Source organism: Odocoileus virginianus, chromosome 26, assembly GCF_023699985.2.
Source record: "Odocoileus virginianus isolate 20LAN1187 ecotype Illinois chromosome 26, Ovbor_1.2, whole genome shotgun sequence".
Classification (NCBI taxonomy): domain Eukaryota; kingdom Metazoa; phylum Chordata; class Mammalia; order Artiodactyla; family Cervidae; genus Odocoileus; species Odocoileus virginianus.
In genome coordinates, this window is record NC_069699.1 from 44,818,598 (window position 1) to 44,834,741 (window position 16,144).

The 16,144-nt window shown below is 41.5% G+C and overlaps 1 protein-coding gene and 1 pseudogene across 2 annotated transcripts in view; one reads left to right on the plus strand and one right to left on the minus strand.

Moving 5' to 3' along the window:
• Positions 1-16,144, minus strand: part of NISCH (nischarin) — a 66,392-nt gene that overhangs the window by 11,957 nt on the left and 38,291 nt on the right. The gene's annotated exons all lie outside the window — the stretch shown is intronic.
• On the plus strand, positions 6,867-9,609 carry LOC110125273 (protein DEK pseudogene; annotated as a pseudogene).

A 16,144-nucleotide genomic window follows, 5' to 3' on the forward strand; every position in this document is an offset into this window, starting at 1 on the left:
TTAGGCTTCCCTGGTAGCTCAGACCGTAAAGAATCTGCAATGCCAGAGAATGGGGTTCGATCCCTGGGTTGGGAAGATCCCGTGGAGACAGAATCAGTTAGCCACTCCAGTACTCCTGCCTGGAGAATTCCATGGACAGAGGAGCCTGGCAGATTACAGTCTACGGAGTCGCCAAGAATCGGATACAACTGAGCAACTTTCACAAGCAACCATACACCAATAAAATGGGACAACCTAGAAGAAATGGACAAATTCTTAGAAAGGTACAATTTTTCAAGACTGAACCAGGAAGAAATAGAAAATAGAAACAGACCAATCACAAGTACTAAAATTGAAACTGATTCAAAAACTTCCAACAAACAAAAGTCCAAGACCAGACGGCTTCACAGGAGAATTTTATTAAACATTTACACAATAGTTAACACCTATCCCTCTGATATTCTTCCAAAAAACTGCAGAAAAAGGAACACTCCCAAGCTCATTCTATGAGGCCACCATCACCCTGATGCCAAAACCAAAGATATCACAAAAAAAGAAAATTACAGAATTTCCTTGGTGGTCCAGGGGTCAAGAATCCATCCTGCAATGCGGGGGACACAGGTTCAATCCTTGGTAAGGGAACTAAGACCCCACATGCTGGAGCAACTGACCCCACGGACTGCAAATACTGAGCTTGCACACAACTAGAGTCCATGGGCCACAATGAAAGACCCTGCACAATGCAACAAAGATCCTGCGTGCTACAACTAAGATATCACACAGCCAAATAAATAAACATTAAAAAAAGAAAACTTAAAATAAATAAAAAAAAAAAAAAAAAGAAAAATTAAGGGCCAATAACCCAGAGGCAAAAAAAAAAAAAAAACGCAACAAAACACTAGCAAACCAAGCCCAACAATGCAATGAAAGGTTCACACACCATGATCAAGTGGGACTTATTCCAGGGATGCAAATGTTTTTCAATATAAACAAATCAGCCGATGTGATATACCACATTAACAAACTGAAGAAGCAAAAAAAACCATATGATCACCTTAACAAAGATATCGAAAAAGTTTTTGACAAAATCCCACACACATTTATGGTTTAAAAAGAAAAAAAACTCTCCAGCAAGTGGGCATAGAAGGAATCTACCTCAACATAACAAAGACCGCATACAACAAACCCACAATTAACATCATTCTCAAAGGTGAAAAACTCAGAACATTTCCTCCAAGATCTCCTGATGTCCACTCTTGCCAATTTGACGGAACACAGATCTGGAAAGTGTAGTCACAGCAATCAGAGAAGAAAAAGAAATTAAATCCAAATTGAAAAGAGAAAGTAACACTGTCACTGACTGCAGATACACAGAAAATCCTAGACACTACCAGAAAACTACAAGAGCTCATCAATGAATCTGGTAAATCTGCAGAATAGAAAAATTAACACCCAGAAATCTCTTGCATTCCTACACAGTAACAACAAAAGATCAGAAAACATTTTATTGGAGTATAACTGCTCCACAATGTTGTGTTAGCTTCTGCTGTAGAATGAATCAATCAGTTATGTGTATACATATATCCTCCTCCTCGTGCACCTCCCTCCCACCCCCGATCCCACCCATCTAGGTCATCACAGAGGACCAAGCTGAGCTCCTTGCACTATACAGCAGGTTCACACTAACTCTCTTTTAAATGCGGTAGTGTAAATATGTGAATCCTAATCTCCCAATTCATTCCACACTCCCCTTCCAGCCACCCCCCACACCCACATCTGTGTCTCTCTAGTCCTGCCTGACAAACAGGTTCATCTGTACCATTCTTCTAGATTCCACATATATACATTAATATACAATATTTATTTTTCTCTGACTTCACTCTGTACATCTCCAAAACACAGAACAGCTCATGTAGCTCAAAAACCAAACAAACACACAATCAAACTATGGATAAAGACCTAAATTAACCTCTCTCCAATGAAAACATACAGATGGCCAAGAGGCACATGAAAAGATGCTCAACATCAGTAACTGGCAGAAAAATGCAAATCAAAACTACAATCAGGTGGGAATTTCTGGTGGTTACAAATCTGACTTGCAATGCAGGCAATGTGTGTTCAATCCCTGGTCCCACATGTCATGGAGGAACTATACCCATGTACCAAAACTACTGAGCCCACACACTCCAGAGCCTGTAGGTCACAACTACTGAAGCCTGCATGCTCTGGAGCCCCCACGCCACAAGAAAGATCTCATGGGTCACAACTAAGGCAGTCAAATACATAAAGTAAAAAAGAAAAAGGCTACAATGAGGTACCACCTCACACAGGTCAGAACGGCCATCATCAAAAAATCTATAAACAATAAATGCTATAGAGGGTGTGAAACAAAGGGAACCCTCTTGCACTGCTGGTGGGACTATAAATTGATACAGCTACTATGGAAAACAGTATGGAGATTCCTTGAAAAACTACGAATAAAACTACCATATGACCCCACAATCCCATTACTGAGCATACACCCTGAGAAAATCATAGTCCAAAAAGACACATGTACACCAAGGTTCACTGCAGCACTATTTACAACAGCCAGGACATGGAAGCAACCTAGATGTCCACTGACAGATGAACGGATCAAGAATTTGTGGTACACATACACAATGGAATACTGTTGTTGTTGTTTTAATCACTAAGTTGTATTTGATTCTTTTGCGACCCCATGAACTGTAGTCCGTCAGACTTCTCTGTCCATGTGATTTCCCAGGCAAGAATACTAGAGTGGGTTGCCTTCTTTCCAGAAGATCCTTCTCCAGGGGATCTTCCCAACCCAGGATTTCAAGCTGAGTCTCCTGCATCGGCAGGCATTCTTTACCACTAAGCCACCAGGGAAGCTCCACAATGGAGTATTACTCAGCCATAAAAAAAATTTTTTTGATGTTCTAGTGACGTGGATGAACCTAGAGCCTGTTACAGAGCAACGTTAAGTCAGAAAGAGAAAAATAAACATTGAACACTAACCTACATATGTGAGATCTAGAAAAATAGTACTGATAAACCTACCTGCAGGGCAGGAACAGAGATGCAGACATAGAGAACAGGCCTGTGGACACACCAGGGGAAGGAGAGGATGGGATGGACTGAAAGAGCCACACTGAAACATACATATTACCATATGTAACACAGTTAGTGGGAAGCTGCCGTATGACAAACAGAGAGAGCTCAACTCGAGCTGTGACGACCAAGAGGGGTGGGACAAGGTCAGGGGGGAGAAGGGAGGTTTGAGAGGGAGGGGATCTATGTGTACTTATGGCTGAGTCATGCCGTTCTACGGCAGAAACCAACACAACATTGTAAAGTAACTATCCTCCAGTGGAAAATAAACTAAAAAAAAGTCTTCTGGGATGTCCCTGGTGATCCAGTGGCTAAGACTTCACGCTCCCAAAGCTGGGGGTCCTGGGTTTGATCCCTGGTCGGGAATCTGGATCTCACATCCCACAAGTAAGAGTCTGCATGCCGCAACTAAAAACTCCCCTGCATTGCACCTGAAGAGCCCACACGCTGCAACGAAGATCAAACATCCTGCATTCCACAACCGAGACCCGGGCAACCAAATAAACAAACAGAATATTTTAAACCTGTATCTCTTAAAAAAAAAAAGTCTCTAAACAATAAATGCTTGTGAGGGTAAGGAGAAAAGGGAACCCTCCTACATTGTTGGCAGGAATATAAATTGTTACAGCCATTATGGAGAGTGGTATAGAGGGTCCTTAAAAAACTAAATACAGACCTACTACATGATCCAACAATCCCACTTCTGGACATATAACCAGAGAAAGACTAATTCAAAAAGATAACATGTACCCCAGTGTTCACTATAGCACTGTTCACAATAGCCAAGACATGTAAGAAACCTAAGTATCAACTGACAGGTTAATAATGGAATACTATTCAGCCATAAAAAAGAATGAAATCATGTCACTTGCCCCAGTAGGATGGGTCTAGAGATTGTCATACTGAATGAAGTCAGATAAGGACTAACATCACATATTGCTGTATGTGGAATCTAAAAAAATAATGGTACAAATGAACTTATTTATCAAAGAGTCACAGATGAAGAAAACAAACTTATAGTCACCAGGGGGGAAATGGGGAAGAGGGATACATTAGGAGTTTGGGATTGACATAAACACACTATTATATATAAAACAGATAACTAACAAGGACCTACTACTGTAGAGCACAAGGAACTCTACTGAGCACCCTGTGATGACCCATACGGGAAAAGAATCTAAAAAAGTGGAGATATAATTGATTTATTTTGTTACATACCTGAAAGTAACACATTATAAATCAACCATATTCCAATAAAAATTTAAAAAATACTAATCAATTCTAGTACCTCCTGGCCTCTACTACCCTTGTGAAAAGGGATATATAAAATGCAGCTGGGGAACCTCTTCTGTAAAAATGAGAGTAAACAATCGAGGCTTTGGAGACTAACCCACCCACATCACTTTTTTCTTTAAAGCAGCTCTTTAAAAGTGGAAAAATGTTTCCAGTTCAAGATGGCAGAATAGAAGGGCATTTGCTCATCTCCTCCTGTGAGAGCACAAAAAAATCACAACCAGATGTCGAGCAACCACTGATAGGAGCATGCTGGAACCTACCAAAAAAAGATACCGCACGTCCAAAAACAAAGAGGAAGATGTAGTCAAGTGGCTGCAGGAGCACAATCACGATAAAATCAAACCCCACACCCACCAGGCGGGTGACTCGAAACCTGGAGAACAATCCAAAGGCGTTCTCCCCCTGTTTCGAAGGTTCTGAACCCCACATCAGGCTTCCCAGCTTGGAGATCTGACAAAGAAATGGTACTCCCCAGGGAATCTGGCCTTGGAGGCCAGTGAGATTTGATTACAAGACTTCCACAGGACTGGGGGAAACGCAGACTCCAGTCTTGGAGGGCACAAACAAAACCTTTCATACATGAAGATCCAGAGGAAAGGGACAGTGACCCCACAGGAGACTGAGCTAAAACTACCTACTAGTACTGGAGGGACGACTATGGAGGCATAGCTGGGCAGAGGCTCACCATGGGGCAGGGCCTCGCCACAGGAATGGGGCATTGGCAGCAGAAGGCCATCAGGGTAGCCCTTGGCATAAACCCTCTTGGAGTTCCCCATTAATTAGATTGTTCATTAAAAATAGGCAAAAGCAACAAAGGTTTACTGTGCATCACAGGGAACTATAATCTATATCTTGTAATAATCTATAATGGAAAATAATTTCAAAAATAATATATTTGTATATGTATAACTAAATCACCAACTGAAACACTATAAGTCAACTATATTTCAATAAAATATAATTATAAAGAAAAAAAAAGAAAAAAATAATAGCATGGGACTTTAATATCCACTTACACCAGTGGACATCCAGACAGAAAATCAATAAGGAAACATAAGCATTAAAGATACAATAGACCAGATGGACTTACTGATGTTTATAGAGCATTCCATTAGAAAGCAGCAAAATACACTTTCAAGTGCACATGGAACATCCCCCAGGATAGAGCTTATCTTTGGCCGTAAATCAAGCCTCAGTAAATTTAAGAAAACTGAAAACATATCAGGCATCATTTCCAACCACAATACTATAAGATCAGAAATCAGATACAAGAAAAAAACGGCAAAAACCCACAAACATATGGAGGCTGAACAATACGCTACTCAACAACCAATGGATCACCAAAGATATCAAAAAGGAAATAAAAAAAAATACCTAGAGACAAATGACAATGAAAACATGACAATCCAAAACCTATGAGATGCAGCAAAAGCAGTTCTAAGAGAGAAGCTGAAGCAATACAATCTTACTTCAGGACGCAAGAAAATATCTCAAATAACCTAACTGTGGCACTTCCCTTGTGGTCCAGTGGTTAAGAATCCACCTGCCAAATGCAGGGGACATGGGTTCAATCCCTGGTCTGGGAAGATCCCACATGCCACAGAACTACTAAGCCTACGTGCCACAACTTTTGAGCCTGTACTCCAAGGCCCATGCTCTGCAACATGAGAAGCTACCTCAATGAGAAACCCATGTACCGCAACTATGGAGTAACCCACGCACTACAACTAGAGAAAGCCCGCACAGAGCAGACACCCAGTGCAGTCACACAGACACACACACCACAAATGAACTAGGGAAAGAACAAATAAACCCCAATGTTAGCAGAAGGAAAGAAATCATAATGACCGGAGCAGAAATAAATGATAGAAAGATGAAGAAAACAACAGAAAAGGTCAATGAAAATAAAAATGGGTCCTGTAAAAAGATGAACAAAACTGATAAACCTTTAGACTCAAAGGGAGAAAAAAAGGAAGAGGGCTCAAATCAAGAAAATTAGAAACGGGGATTTTCCTGCTGGTACAGTGCATGAACATCCACCTGCCAAGGCAAGGAGACACTGGTGTGAACCCTTGTCCAGGAAGATTTCACATGCCACGGAGCAACCAAGACCATGGGCCACAAGTACTGAGCCCAAGAGCAGCAAATACTGAAGCCAGCACACACTCCAGGGCCTACGAGCCACAACTATTGAGTCCTCGGGCTGCGGCCACTGAAACCCATGTACCTAGGGGCCGGTGCTATGTGAGAGCCACTGCAATGGAAGCCCAGGCACTGCCACAAAGAGTGGTCCTGGCTCACCGTAACTAGAGAAAGACTGTATGCAGCAATAAAGAAATAGCACAACCAAAAATTAATTAATCATTAAAAAAAAACAACTAGGAATGAAAAAGGGTAAGTTACAATTGACACCATGGACGTACAAAGGATAAGAGCGTCACGCCAGCGAGCGGCCCGTGCGCGTCCTCCTCGGCGCCCATCGCCGCCTCCGGGAGCCTCTTTGTGCCCTCGCGCGCCAGGCCCGCGGCCGCCGGGACCCGCGGTCCACAGCATGTCCTCCTCGGGCACAGCTGCGGAGGGAGAGGCAGCTCCCCCCCAGCCCGCGTCCGAAAAAGAGCCCGACATGCCCAGCCCGAGAGAGGAAAGTGAAGAGGAGGACGAGGACGACGAGGAGGAGGAGGAAGAAAAGGAAGAAAAGAGCCTCATTGTGGAAGGCAAGAGGGAGAAGAAGAAAGTAGAGAGGTTGACGATGCAAGTCTCTTCCTTACAAAGAGAGCCGTTTACAATCACACAAGGAAAAGGGCAGAAACTTTGTGAAATTGAAAGGATACATTTCTTTTTGAGTAAGAAGAAAACAGATGAACTTAGAAATCTCCATAAACTGCTTTACAACAGACCAGGAACAGTGTCCTCATTAAAGAAGAATGTGGGTCAGTTCAGTGGCTTTCCATTTGAAAAAGGAAGTATCCAATATAAAAAGAAGGAAGAAATGTTGAAAAAATTTAGAAATGCCATGTTAAAGAGCATCTGCGAGGTTCCTGACTTGGAGAGATCGGGTGTAAATAGTGAACTGGTGAAAAGAATCTTGAATTTTTTAATGCATCCAAAGCCTTCTGGCAAACCATTGCCAAAATCTAAGAAAAGTTCTAGCAAAGGCAACAAAAAGGAACGGAACAGTTCTGCGATGGCCAGGAAAGCTAAGCAAACCAAATGTCCTGAAATCCTGTCAGATGAATCTAGCAGTGATGAAGAGGAAAAGAAAAACAAAGAAGAGTCCTCAGAGGATGAAGATAAAGAGAGTGAAGAGGAGCCACCAAAAAAGACATCCAAGAGAGAAAAGTCCAAACAGAAAGCGACTCCTAAAAGTAAAAAATCTGTAAAAAGTGCTAATGTTAAGAAGGCAGATAGCAGTACCACCAAGAAGAATCAAAATAGTTCCAAAAAAGAAAATGAATCTGAGGATAGTTCAGATGATGAACCTTTAACTAAAAAATTGAAGAAACCTCCTACAGATGAAGAGTTAAAGGAAACAGTAAAGAAATTATTGGCCAGTGCTAACTTGGAGGAAGTCATAATGAAGCAGATTTGCAAAGAGGTATATGAAAATTACCCTGCTTATGACAACTGAAAGAAAAGAGTTCATAAAAACAACTGTTAAAGAGCTGATTTCTTGAGAAAGAGGACAGAGACAGATGACCTGTGCCCATGGAGCTAAAGATCTGACTTATATACCATTATACCAGCAAAGAGAATGTATTTCCTTTTCTAAATCTTCACAAGCATTGTTGGTAGAACTTCCTGCTGACCTTTTTATCTTGAGTGTTAGGTTAACTGCGTTTGCCATTTTAAATTGCATTTTTATGCAGTTTTTAGTTTTAAATTTTTGCATGGCTACAGTAATTGTCCCTTGCTTTTATAGTTGTATTTTGTACATTTTGGATTTCTTTATATAAGACTAGATTCTTGAACTGTTGTAGTTTTTAGTGTACGTGCGTACTATTAGCTTAAGTCATACTTTTAATCAACTAGAACAGAAACTATGGTAATTGGCATTTATACATGCAGAGACTGTTGCAGTATTTAGTAGATGAAATATTTTGAATACACATCTGTCAGTGTTAAAACCAGTGGCCGTGTGTTCATCATGTCAAAAATATATGAGCTTCAGCTGCCCAGATGACTAAATTGGAACTTTTCTCCTGCATGTATATATATGTCAAATTGTCAGCATGACAAGAGTGACAGATGTTATTTTTGTATTTTTAAAAACGAATTTGTTGTATATAAAGTTTTTTTATTTCTTTTGTGCAGATCAACTTTTAAACTCATATAAGTAGGTATCTTTACAGTTATAAACTATGAAACGACACTGTTCAGCCAGATGGTACGACGGAGCAGTGAAAGTCAGAATTCAGTGAAGAAAACACTGAAGCAATAGATAGTTCTCTGCTTTGCCTTGAAGTGTCATCAATTTATAGTTTTAGTGTTAACTCTGCAAGTGTCTGTAGATACATTTTATATTAAGGGTAGACCAAAATCAACACATCAAAACTTCAAAAATTGGGGGGATCTGGATCAAGTAGAAGCACATTTGGCTTCAAATAAATATACTGATTTTTATTATTAACTGCTTTTGCCCACATAAAAAGCTGGTACTTACAGGAAACCTGGCCACCTTTGTAATTATGGTTGAAAGTATCAACTGTAATGCCAGAAGATGATAATGCATAGACAGTAGTGGGTATCTGACAAAGTATTTTTCAAAAGTGATGGACTTCTTTCTAACATTAAAGAAAGGTAACATATTCACAGAATCAGGGGTGTTAAGTTTTGGCCAATCAGGATTCTAGGTGATCAACACATGGACCACTCCTGAATTGAGACTAATTTTGTCTTTTGATTGTCTTATCAATTTATTAAATAATCTCTGAATTTTAAAACTGCTGCTTATGTGAGAATTAGGCCTTTGATGAACCAATGAGTGTTTAAAATATCTTTGCATCATAGTACAGAAATATATAAAAATATGTTGACTGCTAACAGGTATTTTCACAGGTTTGACTTGTTTCTTGATAAAGTTATTAAGATATTAAAGAAAGGTATACTTAATACAAATGAGTGAAATAAACAACTAAATGAGACTTGAGAACTGGCCTTTGGTTTTAAATACTTGATTTGTTCCTATAAACCTTGTCAATAAAAACAATAAATCAAAAAAAAAAAGAGACTACTACAAGCAACTATATGCCAATAAAATGGACAATCTAGAAGAAATGGACCAATTCTTAGAAAAATACAACCTTCGAAGACTGAACCAGGAAGGAACAGAAAACATGAACAGACCAATCACAAGTTCTGAAACTGTGATTCAAAAACTTCCAACAAAAGTCCAGGGCCAGATGGCCTCACAGATGAATTCTATCAAGCATTTAGACAACACTTAACACCTATCCTTCTGAAATCCTTCCAAAAAACTGCCAAAGAAGGAATACTCCCAAGTTCATTCTATGAGGCCACAATCACCCTGACACCAAAACCAAAGAACCACAAAAATGAAAATTACAAGAACTCCCCTGGTGGTCCAGAGGCTACAAACCCACCTTGCGGTGCAGGTGAAACAGGCCTGACCCTTGGTGGGGAACTAAGATCCCAAATACCGCAGAGCGACTAAAGCACCCACACTGAACCCGCTGAGCCTGCGTGCTCTGAGCCTGGACACCACAGCTAGAGTCCATGAGCCACAGTGAAAGACCCTGCACGATGCAACAAAGATCCTGCGTGCTGCAACTAAGACATCACAGCCAAATAAATAAATGCTAAAAACAGAAAAGAAAAATCACCGGCCAATATCACTCAACACAGACACAAAAGATCCCAATAAGACACTAGCAAACCAAGTCCAGTAACACATTAAAAGGTTCAAACATCATGATCAAGAGGGATTTATCCCAGGGATGCAAAGATTTTTCAATATACACAAATAAATCAATGTGATACACCACATTAACAAAAGGAAGAGTTAAAACCATATGATCATCTTAATAGATTCAGAAAAAGTTTTTGACAAAATCCAACACCCATTTATGATTTAAAAAAAAAAAAAAACTCTCCAGAAAGTGGGCATACAGAGAATCTACCTCACCATAATAAGGCTACATACAACATCATTCTCAAAGGTGAAAAACTCAAAACATTTCCTCCAAAACCTCCTGATGCTTACTCTTGCCACTTTTATTCAACACAGTTCTAGAGATTCTAGTCACAGCAATCAGAAAAGGAAAGGAAATAAAAGAAATCAAACTGGAACAAGAATGTAAAATTGTCACTGTTTGCAGATACACAAAAAATCCAAAAACACTATCAGAAGACTATGAGAGCTCATCAACGAATCTGGAAAATCTGCAGGATACAAAATTAATGAAAGATCAGAAAAAAATTTTACTTGAGTATAACTGCTTTCCAATATTGTGTTAGTTTCTGCTATACAGTGAATGAATGAGTTATACACATACAAATATCCTCCTTTTCCTCTCTGACCTCCCTTCACACCCTCATCCCCACCCCACTCATCTAGGTCATCACAGAGCACCAGGCTGAGTTTCCAGGGCTACAGAGCAGGTTCACATTAGCTATTTCACACATGGTAGTGTAAATATGTGAATCCTAGTCTCCCATTCTATTTCACACACCCCATGCGCTATCCCCACCTGGATCCACATGTCCATTCTCTGTCTCTATTCCTGCCCTACAAATAAGTTCATCTGTACCATTTTTCTAGATTCCACATGTATGTATTAATAAATGATCTTTATTTCTTTCTGAATTACTTCACTATGTATATCTCCAAAATATAGAAATAGCTCATAAGCTCAATATCAAACAAAAAACCAAATGAAACTATGGGCAAAGACCTAAATTGACATCTCTCCAAAGAAGACATACAGATGGCCGAGATGCACATGAAAAGATGCTCAACATCACTAATTATTCGAGAAATGCAAATCAAAACTACAATGAAAAAAAACAAAAAAAAAACTACAATGAGATGGGACTTCCCTGGTGATCCAGAAGCTAAGACTTTACAATCCCAATGCTGGGAGCCTGGGTTTGATCCCTGGTCAGGGATCTAGATCCCACATGCCACAAGAAAGAGTCTGCATGCTGCAACTAAAAACTTCCCTGCGCTGCATCTGAAGAGTCCACATGCTACAACAAAGATCAAAGATCCTGTATTCACAACTAAGACCTGGGCAACCAACCAAACAAACTAAAATATTTTAAAACTATATCTCTTAAAAAAAAGAAAAGACTAACAATAAGACCCTGCTGCTGGGAAAGACTGAGGGCAGGAGAAGAAGGGGATGACAGAGGATGAGATGGTTGGATGGCATCACTGACTCAATGGACACGGATTTGGGTGGACTCCAGGACTCGGTGATGGACAGGGAGGCTTGGCGTGCTGCAGTTCATGGGGTCGCAAAGAGTCAGACACGACTGAGAGCCAGAACTGAACTGAACATTAAGTGTTTGTGAGGGTGTGGCGAAAAGGGAACCCTCCTACATTGCTGGTAGGAAGGTAAATTGTTACGACCGTTATGGAAACTGGTATTGGAGGCTCCTTGAAAAACTAAATACAGAACTGCTATATGATCCAACAACCCCATTCCTGGGCATATATCCAGAGAAGAACTTAATTCAAAAAGTTACAAGCAAAAAAAAAAAAAAAAAAAAAGATACAAGCACCCCAATGTTCACTGCAGCACTATTTAAAATAGCCAAGACATGGAAGCAAACTAAACATCAATTGACAGGTGAATGGATAAAGATGGGGTAGAGACATTACTTTGCCAACAAAGGTCCATCTAGTCAAGGCTATGGTTTCTCCAGTAGTCATGTATGGATGTGAGAGTTGGACTATAAAGAAAGCTGAGTGCTGAAGAACTGATGCTTTTGAACTGTGGTGTTGGACAAGACTCTTGAGAGTCCCTTGGGCTGCAAGGAGATCCTACCAGTCCATCTTAAAGGAAATCAGTCCTGAATATTCATTGGAAGGACTGATGCTGAAGCTGAAACTCCAATACTTTGGCCACCTGATGTGAAGAACTCACTGGAAAAGACCCTGATGCTGGGAAAGATTAAGGCAGGAGGAGAAGGGGATAACACAGGATGAGATGGTTGGATGGTATCACCAACTCGATGGACATGAGTTTGAGCAAGCTCTGGGAGTTGGTGATGTACAGGGAAGCCTGGCTTCCAAGTGCTGCAGTCCATGGAGTCACAAAGAGTCAGACACGACTGAGCAACTGAACCGAACTGAACATACATATAATGGAATAATACTGGGCCATAAAAAAGGAATGAAATAAGGCCATTTGCCACAACATGGATGGACCTAGAAATTATCATACTGAATGAAGTCTGATAATGACAAATATCATGTATCCCTTACATGTGGAATCTAAAAAGTAATGGTACAAATGAACTTATTTATAAGAGTCATAAATGTAGAAAAGTTTACAGTTACCAGGGAGAAATGGAGAAGAGGAATAAATTAGGAGTCTGAGATTGAAAAATATACATACACTACTATATCTAAAACAGATAACAAGAACCTACTAATGTATAGCACAGGGAACCCTACTTAGTACTCTGTAGCGATCTAGATGGGAAAAGAATCTAAAAAAGAGGATGGATGTGTAACTGATTTACTGTGCTGTATCCCTGAAAGTAACACATTCTAAATCAACTATATGCCAGTAAAAATTTAAAAAATAATAATAAATTCAAGTGCCTCTTGGCCTCTAATGCCCTTGTGAAAAAGGAAATATAAAATGCAGTTGGGGAACCTCTTCTGTAAAATTCACAGTAAACAGTCAAGGCTTTGGAGACCACCCCACCCACATCACTTTAAAAAAAAACCAAAAAACAAAAAACAGCTCTTCAAGAATGGAACAGTTGGCTTCCGGTACAAGATAGCAGAGTAGAAGGACGTGCACTCATTTCCTCCCGCAAGAGCACCAAAATCACAACTAGCTATTGAGTAACCATCAATAGAAGGATGCTGGGACCCACCAAAAAAAAGATACCTCACCTCCAAAGACAAAAAAGCTGCAGCAAGATGGCAGGAGGGGCACAATCACGGTAAAATCAAATCCCATACCCACCGGTGGGTGACCCACAGACTGGAGAACATTAATACCAAAGAAGTTCCCCCTCTGTTGTGAAGGTTCTGAACCCCGTATCAGGCTTCCCAACCGGCGATCTGACAGAAGGAGTGGGAATCCCCGGGGAATCTGGCCTTGAAGGCCAGCAGGATTTGATTACGAGGCTAAACAGTGACTCCAGTCTTGGGAGGGCACAAACAAAACCTTGCGTGGACCAAGACTCAGAGGAGAGGAGCCGTGACACCACAGGAGACTGAACGGACGCTACCTGCTAGGGCTGGGCCTCCTGCGGACCTGTGGGTTGGCAGGGGCTCGCCACGGGGAGGGAGGGACTGGCAGCAGCAGTCTGGAAAGGCCCCCCTTGGCAGAAACCCTCCTGGAGGTCGCCATTAACCTGATCACAGACTTGAGGGCTGGGTCACCTCAGGCCAAGAAACTACCAGGGAGGGAGCACAACCTTACCCAAAAGCAGATAATTGGATTAAGGCTTTACTGAGCAAGGCCCTGCCCACCAGAGCAAGACCCAGTTTTTCCTACCACCAATCTCTCCCATCTGAATAAATTTGTCTATTCCCATCCATTTTAGTTCACTGATTCCTAAAATATCGATGTTCACACTTGCCATCTCCTGTTTGACCACTTTGAATCAAATTTACTTTGATTCATGGACTTAACATTCCAGGGTCCTATGCAACATTGTACTTTACTTTACTTTCACCACCAGACACATCCACAACTGGATGTCATTTCTGTTTGGGCACAGCCTCTTCATTCCTTCTGGAGCTATTTCTTCACTCCTCTCCAGTATCATATTGGACCTGGGGGGTAGGGGGTGGGGTGGGTCATCTTGCAGTGTCATATCTTTTTGCCTTTGCAAACTGTTCATGGGGTTCTCAAGACAAGAATGCTGAAGTGGTTTGTCATTCCCTTTTCCAGTGGATCACATTCTGTCAGAACTGTCTACCATGACCTGTCTGTCTTGGGTGGCTCTAGATGGCATGGCTCATAGTTTCATTAAGTTACACAAACTATGATCCATGTGATCACTTTGGTTCAGTTTTCTGTGATTGTGGTTTTCATTCTGTCTGCCCTGCAAGCTTCCTGATGGAAAGGGGGAAAACTGGGTCTTGCTCTGGTGGCCAAGGCCATGCTCAGTAAGTCTTTAATCCAATTTCCTGCTGACAGGTGGGGCTGTGCTCTCTCCCCGTAGGGTAATGGAGACCTCCTCCAAAAGGACTTATACCAGCACACATCCCAGAACAGCTGCTGACCCCGAGGCAGGCCACTGTCGACCCACGCCTCTGCCAGAGACTCCCGGACACTCACAGGCAAGTCTGTTGCCTATTGTGGGGTCACTGCTCCTTTCTCCTGGGTTCTGGGGTGCACGAAGTTTTGTTTGTGCCCTCCAAGAGTCTGTTTCCCAGTCCTGTGGAAGTTCTATAACCAAATCCCGCTGACCTCCAAAGTCAGATTCCCTGGAGATTCTCATTGACATTTTAAGAATAAGTGAACTAAAATGAACTGGAGTGGGCGAATTTAACTCAGATGACCATTGTATCTACTACTGTGGGCAAGAATCTCTTGGAAGAAATGGAGTAGCCCTCATAATCAACAAAGAGTCTGAAATGCAGTACTTGGGAGCAATCTCAAAAACGACAGAATGATCTGGTTTGTTTCCAAGGCAAACTATTCAATATCACAGTAATCCAAGCCTATGATCCAACCAGTAATGCTGAAGAAGCTGAAGTTGAACAGTTCTATGAAGAACTAACAAGACCTTTTAGAACTAACACCAAAAAACAATGTGCTATTCATCACAGGGGATTGGAATGCAAAGTAGGAAGTCAAGAGATATCTGGAGTAACAGGCAAGTCTGTCCTTGAAGTACAAAATAAAGCAGGGCAAAGGCTAAAGTTTGACCAAGAGAATGCACTGGTCATAGCAAACATCCTCTTCCAACAACACAAGAGAAGACTCTACACGTGGACATCACCAGATGGGCAATACAGAAATCAAATTGACTATATTCTTGCAGCTGAAGATGGAGAAGCTCTATCCAGTCAGCAAAAACAAGACCTGGACTATGGCTCAGACCATCAGCTCCTTATTGCAAAATTCAGGCTCAAATTGAGGAAAGTAGGGAAAACCATTAGGCCATTCGGGTATGACCTAAATCAAAGAGAGACACGCAGTGAGAGGCAAATCAAGAGAGAGGGTAGGGGGGGAGACAGAGAGACAAGAGACAGAAAAGAAAAGAGGGGAGGGGACAGAGAAAGAGGGGGGGGGGGAGAGGGAGGGAGGCCCATGGAGAGGGAAGGAGGGGGGAAAAGAGAGAGAGGGAAGAAGGAAGGAAGAGATGGGTGAGAGGGAGAGAGAGAGAGAGTTTGAGAAGGAGGGAGGCAGAAAGGGAGGGAGGGCAGAGACAGAGGTAGGGAAGGAGAAACAGAAGGGGGAAGAAAGGAGAAAGAGTGAAAGAGAAAGAGGGAGAAAAACAGAGAGACAGTAGGAGGGAGGGAGAGACAGAGAGACTGAGAAGGAAGGAGGTGTGAAGGCAGAGAGGCAGAGACGGAGAGAGAGACACACAGAGAGAAAGA